We start from the raw sequence: 9,968 nt of genomic DNA, 5'->3' as shown, positions 1-9,968 counted from the left end.
CTCCTGCCTCAGCCTCCCGAGTAGCTGGGACTACAGGCGCCCGCCACCACGCCTGGCTAATTTTTTGTATTTTTAGTAGAGACGGGGTTTCACTGTGTTAGCCAGGATGGTCTCCATCTCCTGACCTCGTGATCTGCCCACCTTGGCCTCCCAAAGTGCTGGGATTACAGGCGTGAGCCACCGCGCCCAGCCAAGAAAATAACGTTTTTGGAGAGTATCTAAAATTTTTTTCTTTATTATTGGTCTTTATTTCCAGTCACTTCGTGATATCAGTTTTAATAGTCCTTTTCTGAAATAGTTATTCATTCTACTTGTTTTCCTGAAAAAAATTTTGCGTTCATATTTATAATAAGAGACTTGTATCCATAATATGGAAGGAACTCTTAACAACTGAATAAGAAGAAGACACTTGCTGGATGTGGTGGCTCACGCCTATAATCCCAGCACTTTGAGAGGCCAAGATGGGTGGATCACAAGGTCACAAGCTTGAGACGAGCCTGGCCAACATAGTGAAACCCCGTCTCTACTAAAAATACAAAAGTTAGGGCATGGTGGCACACGCCTATAGTCCCAGCTACTCGGGAGGCTGAGGCAGGGGAATTGCTTGAACCCAGGAGATGCAGGTTGCTGTGAGCCGAGACTGCCACTGCACTCTAGCCTGGGCAACAGAGCGAGACTCTGTCTCAAAAACAGAAAGAAAGAAAGAAAGGGGTGAGGGGAGGGGGGGGAAGAGGAGGGGAGGGGGAAGAAAGAATAAAAGAAAGAAGACACTTGCCGGGCACAGTGGCTCATTTCTGTAATCCCAGCACTTTGGGAGGCTGAGACGGGTGGATCACTAGGTTAGGAGTTCAAGACCAGCCTGATCAACATGGTAAAACCCCATTTCTACTAAAAATACAAAAATTAGCTGGGTGTGGTGGTGCACACCTGTAATCCCAGCTACTTGGGAGGCTGAGGCAGGAGAATCACTTGAACCCAGGAGGTGGAGGTTGCAGTGAGCCGAGATCACGCCATTGCACTCCAGCCTAGGGGACAGAGTGAGACTCCATGTCAAAAAAAAGAAGAAGAAGACACATAATCCAGTTAAAAAATGGGCAGCAAGCTGGGCATAGTGGCTCATGCCTGTAATCATAGCACTTTGGGAGGTCGAGGCAGGAGAATTCCTTGAGGCCAGGAGGTCAAGACCAGCATGGACAACATAGTGAAATCATGTCTCTACAAAAAATTTAAAAAAAAATACCTGTGCGTGGCCAGGCGCAGTGGCTCACGCCTGTAATCCCAACACTTTGGGAGGCCGAGGCAGGCAGACCACGAGGTCAGGAGATCGAGACCATCCTGGCTAACAAGGTGAAACCCCATCTCTACTAAAAAATACAAAAAAAAATTGGCCAGGCTTGGTGGCGGGCGCCTGTAGTCCCAGCTACTCAGGAGGCTGAGGCAGGAAAATGGCATGAACCCGGGAGGCAGAGCTTGCAGTGAGCTGATATCGCGCCACTGCACTCCAGCCTGGGCAACAGAGCAAGACTCCGTCTCAAAAAAAAAAAAAAAAATACCTGAGTGTGGTGGTGCATGGCTATAGTCCAAGCTACTCAGGAGGCTAAAGTGGGAGGATTGCTTGCACCCAGGAAGTTAAGGCAACAGTCAGTGAGCAATTATTGCACTACTGCACTCCAGCCTGGGTGATGCAGTGAGATGCTGTCCTATTTTTTTGAGACAGTCTTGCTTTGTCACCCATGCTGAAGTGCAGCACAATCTCAGCTCACTGCAAGCTCTGCCCCCCAGGTTCAAGCAGGTCTCCTGCCTCAGCCTGCCAAGTAGCTGGGACTACAGGCATGCACCACCATGCCCAGCTAATTTTTGTATTTTTAGTAGAGATGGGATTTCACCATGTTGGCCAGGCTGGTCTCGAACTCCCAGCCTCAAATGATCCACCTGCCTTGGCCTCCCAAAGTGTTGGGATTACAGGCATGAGTCACCGTGCTTGGCTGAGACCCTGTCTCTTTAAAAAAAAAAAAAAAAAAGGCGGAATATTGGAATAGACATCAAAGCAGACATCGGAATGGCTAACATGCGTATATAAGTGCTCAACATTATTAGGGAAGTACAAATTAAAACCACAGTAAGGGCTGGGCACAGTGGCTTGTGCCTGTAATCCCAGCACTTTGGGAGGCCGAGGCGGGCAGATCACAAGATCAGGAGTTCGATACCAGCCTGGCCAATATGATGAAACTCTATCTCTACTAAAAATACAAAAATTAGACAGGCTTGGTGGTCCCAGCCTGTAGTCCCAGCTATTCGGGAGGCTGAGGCAGAAGAATCGCTTGAACCCAGGAGGCGGAGGTTGCAGTGAGCCAAGATCACGCCACTGCACTCCAGCCTGGGTGACAGAGCGAGACTCCATCTCAAAAAAAAAAACCACCATGAGATACCACTACATAGCCACTAAAATGGCTATATCAAAAAGACTGACAGTAATAAGTGCTGGCAAGGATGTGAGGAAATAGGAACCCTCATATCATACATTGTTAGTGGGAATGTAAAATGGGGCAGTCACTTTGGAAAATAGTTTGGCAGTTTCTTAAAATGTTAAACCTAGGCTGGGTGCAGTGACTCAAGCCTGTAATCCCAGCACTGGGAGGCCGAGGTAGGTGAATCACTTGAGCCCAGGAGTTTGAGACCAGCCTGGCCAGCATGGTGAAACCCCATCTCTACTAAAAATACAGAAAATTAGCTGGGCGTGGTGGTACACGCCTGTAATCCCAGCTACTCAGGAGGCTAAGGCACGAGAATTGCTTGAACCCAGGAGGCAGAAGTTGCTGTGAGCTGACATCGCGTCACTGCACTTCCAGTATGTGACAAAGAAGACCCTGTCTCAAAATAAATAAATAAATAAATGAATAAATAAATGAATAAATAAATACTATATGACTCAACCCATTCAATTCATAGCTATCTACCCAAAAGAAATGAAAACAAAGTTCTACACAAATTCTTGTGTGGTGACAAAAGTGACTCCATCTTGGATGCTAATTTGCCTTGTTGACCTCAGATTAACTGCAGTCCTGTGAATGCCTCCTGATTCCTTGTTTATTTACTGTCTTTAATGTAAGAATATGTACTCACAATATATCCTACCTTTAGGTCAAAGCAACCTTGATGTTATCACGCAACTCATTCTGGCCTGTTCTAGAGGGTTGCCTTTCATTGTCTCTATAGTGCACATACCCTTTTTCCTATGGTATATAAGTCCCGGGTCTGGGGAATAATGGTGTGGAGATCTACCTGACTTGTTGTTGACCAAGACCATGCTTGTGTCCATAAGTTCCCTAATAAATTGCCCTCTGCTGATAAACTGGATTTGTCTGCCTTGTTCTTTGGTTTCTCAGCTCCTTCTGCATTTGGGGGTCATTTTGCATATATGGCCCTTTCATGGAATAACTTGCATGGGAATATTCACAGCTGTGTTTATTATAATAGCTGAAAAGTGGAAAAAATCCAAATGTCCATCAACTGATGATAAAAATCATCATGTAGTCTATCTGTGCAGTGGAATGTTAGCAGTAAAAAAAGGAATTAAAGTACTGATACATTCTGCAACATGGGTGAACCTCAAAAGCAGTATGCTAGTCGGGCACATACTGGTAGTCTCAGCTACTCAGGAGACTGAGGCAGGAGGATCACTTGAGCCCAGGAGTTCAATGCTGTAATGTGCTGTGATCATGTCTTGTGAATAGCCACTGTACTCCACCCTGGGCAACATAGTGAGACCAAAAACCATTAAGCCAGATACAAAAGATAGGCCAGGCGCAGTGGCTCACATCTGTAATCCCAGCACTTCAGGAGGCTGAGGCAGGCATATCACTTGAGGTCAGGAGTTCGAGACCAGCCTGGCCAACATGGTAAAATCTCATCTCTACTAAAAATACAAAACTTAGCCGGGTGTGTTGGTGGGCTCCTGTAATCCCAGCTACCCGGGAGGCTAAGGCAGGACAAATTGCTTGAACCCAGGAGGCGGAGGTTTACAGTGAGGCAAGATTGTGCCACTGCACTCCAGCCTGGGCGATAGAGCAATATATATATATGTATATATGTGTATATATATATGTGTATATATGTATATATATAGTGTATATATATATATATAGTGTGTGTGTATATATATATATATATAGTATGATTCCATGTATATGAAATGTCCAGAAAAGGCAAATCTATAGAGATAGATGATAAATTAGTAGTTGCCTGAGGCTGGGAGTGAGAATGGAAAGGGGGTGATGAAAATGTTCTAAAAGAAGATTGTGATGATAGTTTCACCATACATTTACTGAAAGTCACTGAAATATACACTGGACAATGGGTAAATTTTATGGTGTTTACATCTATTGAGGTTACGATCCTGACTCGGCCACTTACAGCTCTCCTGTAGTAACAAACAGCCCTCAAATCCCAGTTGGCTTAAAACGGACAGCACATTCCTCACTCACATTACATATAGGGGACCATGGGTAATGTGCTGCAGTTCTGCTCCACATGGCTTCTCATCCTGGCACCTGGTCTGAAGGAACAGTTCCAACACAGGACTATGTTCTCCTGGCTAAGGGGAAGAACAAGAGGCACACAAGCAGTGGCTCTTAAAGCTTCTGCTAGACTTGGTGTAGGTCGTGTTCACTCACGCTTTATTGGCCAAGGCTGACAATGGAGAGGGGAGGTGCACTCATCCAGCCAGGAGGCTCTACAGCCACTGGACATTGGGCAAGGGGTGCATGTGTATGATCGATCAGCTTACAGAGAAGACAACAACGAAATAACTGACTATAGTGATCTTACTCAAGTGATTGGACATTTCTTTCTTTCTTTCTTTTTTTTTTTTTTGAGACAGAGTCTCGCTCTGTCGCCCAGGCTGGAGTGCAGTGGCGCGATCTCGGCTTACTGCAAGCTCCGCCTCCTGTGTTCACGCCACTCTTCTGCCTCAGCCTCCTGAGTAGCTGGGACTACAGGCACCCGCCACCACGCCCAGCTAATTTTTGGTATTCTCAGTAGAGAAGGGGTTTCTTTTCTTTTCTTTTCTTTCTTTTTTTTTTTTTTTTGAGATGGAGTCTAGCTCTGTTGGCCAGGCTGGAGTGCAGTGGTGCGATCTTGGCTCACTGCAAGCTCCACCTCCCGGGTTCACGCCATTCTCCTGCCTCAGCCTCCCGAGTAGCTGGGACTACAGGTGCCCGCCACCACACCCGGCTAATTTTTGTATTTTTAGTAAAGACGGGGTTTCACCTTGTTAGCCAGGATGGTCTCGATCTCCTGACCTCATGATCTGCCCGCCTTGGCGTCTCAAAGTGTTGGGATTACAGGCGTGATCCACCGCGCCTGGCCGCGATTGGACATTTCTAGGCCCCAGTTTGTTTTATTTATAAAATGGGGAGACAAGCTGGCCGTGGTGGCTCACACCTGTAATCCCAACACTGGGAGGCCAGGGAGGGCGGATCACGAGGTCAGGAGATCGAGACCATCCTGGCTAACACGGTGAAAACCCGTCTCTACTAAAAATACAAAAAATTAGCCCGGCATGGTGGCGGGCGTCTGTAGTCTCAGCTACTCTGGAGGGTGAGGCAGGACAATGGCGTGAACCCGGGAGGCGGGGCTTGCAGTGAGCCGAGATTACGCCACTGCACTCCAGCCTGGGCGACAGAGCGAGACTCCGTCTCAAAAAAAAAAAAAAAAATGGGGAGAAAAGAGTGCCCATTTCATGGGTTTTATTGGGGTTGTTAGGATCAGTAAGCAATGACATATAAAGTAGGCCTGGTAACTGGTTTAAGGATTAGCCACTGCTGCTGTTCTTTTTATTAATTATTATTATTATTTTTTGAGACTGAGTCTTGCTGTGTCACCCAGGCTAGAGTGCAGTGGCATGATCTCGGCTCACTGCAGCCTCTGCCTCCTGGGTTCAAGCAATTCTCCTGCCTCAGCCTCCCGAGTAGCTGAGACCACAGGCGTGCACCACCACGCCCAGCTAATTTTTGTATTTTTAGTAGAGATGGGGTTTCCATGTTGGCCAGGCTGGTCTTGAACTCCTGACCTCAGGTGATCTGCCCACCTCGGCCTCCCAAAGTGCTAGGATTACAGGCATGAGCCACTGCGCCTGGCTGACTGCTGTTGTTCTTATTGCCTGACAAGCTCTTACCCTATAAGGCCCTACCCAAAATCACATCAGCATCTTCTTCATGATTCCTGGTCTTTGGTTTCCAATTCCCTTTTCCTCATAGCATTTGGAAGCTCAGTGGCAGAAGTCCAGGGGCTTTGGGGATAGGTGGATCAACATGTGATGATGCCTCTGCAACACGGCAACTGTGGAACCTCAGAGAAGTTGTCAGAGCTCTGGATGCAATGGTTTTTACAACTTAAAATGGGGTTTATCGGCCAGGCGCGGTGGCTCACGCCTATAGTCCCAGCACTTTGGGAGGCCGAGGCGGGTGGATTACCTGAGGTCAGGAGTTAGAGACCAGCCTGGCCAACATGGCGGAACCCCGTCTCTACTGAGAAAACAAAAGACAAAAATTAACCGGGCATGGTGGCGTGTGCCTGTAATCCCAGCTACCGGGGGCGGCTGAGGCAGGAGGATCGCTTGAACGTGGGAGGCGGAGCTTGCAGTGAGCTGAGTTCCTGCCACTGCTCTCCAGCCTGGGCAGCAGAGCGAGACTCCGTCTCAAAAAAATAAAAATAAAAAAGAAGGGGTTTATCTTACCTGCCTCTAAAGGTCATCACAAGGATTATTTGAGATAAATATATTGTAAAACCTGCTTCTGGCAAGAACCCAACAATCAATAATTGGTTATTATTATGGGCTATTATGACCTCTGTAATAAACCTTATATTTCCTATAAGGTTTTGTTTAAAGGTTCAACACTAAGACAGTTAACTTCTTTAGTACAGGAAATTAACTTATTGTATTCCTGGTCTCTGACACATGGTAGGAATTTGATAGGTAATAAAGACATTGAATAAATGTATTCATTCAACTTTGACATTTTAAATATTTTTAAATGATTGTATCATGGTTATTGAAGCTACCATTGGGGCCAGGTGCGGTGGCTTATGCCTGTAATCCCAGCATTTTGGAAAGCCAAGGCGGGCGGATCACGAGGTCAAGAGATTGAGACCATCCATCCTGGCCAACATGGTGAAACCCTGTCTCTACTAAAAATACAAAAATTAGCTGGCTGTGGTGGCGCGTGCCTGCAGTCCCAGCTACTCAGGAGGCTGAGGCAGGAGAATTACTTGAATCCAGGAGGTGGAGGTTGCAATGAGCTGAGATCGCGCCACTGCACTCCAGCCTGGGCGACAGAGTGAGACTCTATCTCAAAAAAAAAAAAAAAAAAAAAAAGCTGGGCGCGGTGGCTCACGCCTGTAATCCCAGCACTTTGGGAGGCCAAGGCAGGCGGATCATGAGGTCAGGAGATCGAGACCATCCTGGCTAACATGGTGAAAACCCGTCTCTACTAAAAATACAAAAAATTAGCTGGGCATGGTGGTGGGCGCCTGTAGTCCCAGCTACTCGGGAGGCTGAGGCAGGAGAATGGTGTGAACCCAGGAGGCGGAGCTTGCAGTGAGCTGAGATTACTCCACTGCACTCCAGCCTGGGCGACAGAGCGAGACTCCATCTCAAAAAAAAAAAAAAAAAAGCTACCGTTTATTTCAGTGTAGGCATTTTACATGTGTTCACCCTCCAATTTTATTGTTTTCAAAACCCACAGCTGTTGGTGTTGTTTGCATCTCGGAACCTGACTCCTAATTCGAGGTTCCCTGAGGTGAAGTTAATTCTCCCAGCCACAGAGGTACTGCTTGTGTCAGAGCCAGGATTTGAATAAAAGGAGTCTGGCCCTGAAGCAGCTCTTTCCACTTTGAGATGTTGCCAGCTGCTATCACTAATTGCTAATTCATGATAAGCATGATCCTCAGTGTGAGTGATTGCAAAGACACATCCACATAATCATGAAACTCCTTTATTGTGCTCATGACAGGGTGAGGCAGCTGGGCAGTGGGCTGGAACCTGGAGTCTTGGGTCCCAGAAGGCGGCCCTCTGTTCAGTTCTGAGTGACCTTGGACACATCATCTCCTCTTTGCAGAGAAATTTTCTACATTTGTAAAATAAACTTAGCCTCTATATTTCAAGATTGTTCTGAGGATTAATTGAGATCAGGTTTGAGAATTGGCCCAGGGTAGAAGCTCAAGTATTAGAAATTGTTATCATTTCTTGATTTCCATGCCACATTTAGTTTTTAAAGTTTTTGAATGTACCTTTCTTTTTTTTTTTTTTTTTTTTTGAGACAGTGTGATACCTTACCTTGTTTTAATATGAATAGACTCTTCCTTAGCTGAGAAAGCCGGACAGACTCCATTTGGCTCCTTCATTTGCAAGACATCAAGGGCTCCTTACCCACCCCCTTCCTCAAGGACTTAACTTGTGCAAGCTGACTCCCAGCACATCAAAAAGTGCAATTAACTGATAAGGTACTGTGGCAAGCTCTGTCCACAGTTCCCAGAAATTCGCTCAGGTGATAGTATCCTAAGCCCCCGCATTTGTGTCCTGTAGATAGCACCCAGAGCCCCCGCACCTAACACCTTGTGATGAATTTAAAGCCCCTGCACCTGGAACTGTTTTCCTGTAACCATTTGTCTTTTTAACTTTTTTGCCTGTTTTTACTTCTGTGGGATTGCTTCAACTCGATTTCCCTTCCCCTTGCCAAACCAAAGTATAAAAGAAAATCTAGACCCTTCTTTGGGGCTGAGAGAATTTTGAGTGCTAGCCGTCTCTCGGTCGCTGGCTAATAAAGGACTCCTCAATTCATCTCAAAGTGTGGTGTTTCTCTATAACTCACTCGGTTACAACAACAGAGTCTCACTCTGTTGCCCAGGCTGGAGTGCAGTGTCATGATCTCAGATCATTGCAACCTCCGTCTCCCAGGTTCAAGGGATTCTCATCCCTCAGCCTCCCAAGTAGCTGGGATTACAGGCATGCATCACCACGCCTGGCTCATTTATGTATTTTTAGTAGAGATGGGGTTTCACCATGTTGGGAGGCTGGTCTCGAACTCCTGACCTTAAGTGATCCGCCCGCCTTGGCCTCCCGAAGTGCTGGGATTACAGGCGTGAGCCACCATGCCTGGCCTGAATTCAAATTCACCTTTCTTTTTTTCTTTTTTTTCGAGACGGAGTCTCGCTCTTTCTCCCAGGCTGGAGTGCAGTGGCGCAATCTTGGCTCACTGCAAGCTCTGCCTCCCAGGTTCACGCCATTCTTCTGCCTCAGCCTCCCCAGTAGCTGGGACTACAGGCGCCCGCCACCACGCCTGGCTAATTTTTTGTATTTTCTTTAGTAGAGACGGGGTTTCACCATGTTAGCCAGCATGGTCTCAATCTCCTGACCTCGTGATCCGCCTGCCTTGGCCTCCCAAAGTGCTGGGATTACAGGCATGAGCCATTGTGCCCGGCCTGAATTCACCTTTCTTATGGGGAACAATCTGAAGTAAAGTTGAGCTCTACCTAGTTAGGGCTAAATGGAACTGTTCCATTTGATTTACTATATATAAAAACTAAAATCAGGTTTCTGCAACTTAACTGGAAGTGCATCAAAAATAAGATAGGGGCTGGGTATGGTGGCTCACACCTATAATCCTAGCACTTGTGGAGGCCAAGATGGGAGAGTTGCCTGAGGCCAAGAGTTCAAGACCAGCCTGGGCAACAGAGAGACCCTCATCTCTATTTTAAAAACTCTAAAATTTAGCTGGGAGTGGTCATACCCACCTGTGGTCCCAGCTACTTGGGAAGCTTGCTTGAGCCCAGGAGGTCAAGGCTGCAGTGAGCTGTGATTGTGCCACCGCATTCCAGCCTGGACCATAGAGCAAAACCCTATCTCTTAAAATAAAGGATTGATACGAAATCACCTTTGCAAAATTATGGCAGTAAGAAAAACCTGACAT

The sequence above is a fragment of the Pan troglodytes genome, chromosome 2 (assembly GCF_028858775.2).
Source record: "Pan troglodytes isolate AG18354 chromosome 2, NHGRI_mPanTro3-v2.0_pri, whole genome shotgun sequence".
In the NCBI taxonomy this organism is placed as follows: Eukaryota; Metazoa; Chordata; class Mammalia; order Primates; family Hominidae; genus Pan; species Pan troglodytes.
This window is presented reverse-complemented; position numbering follows the sequence as displayed.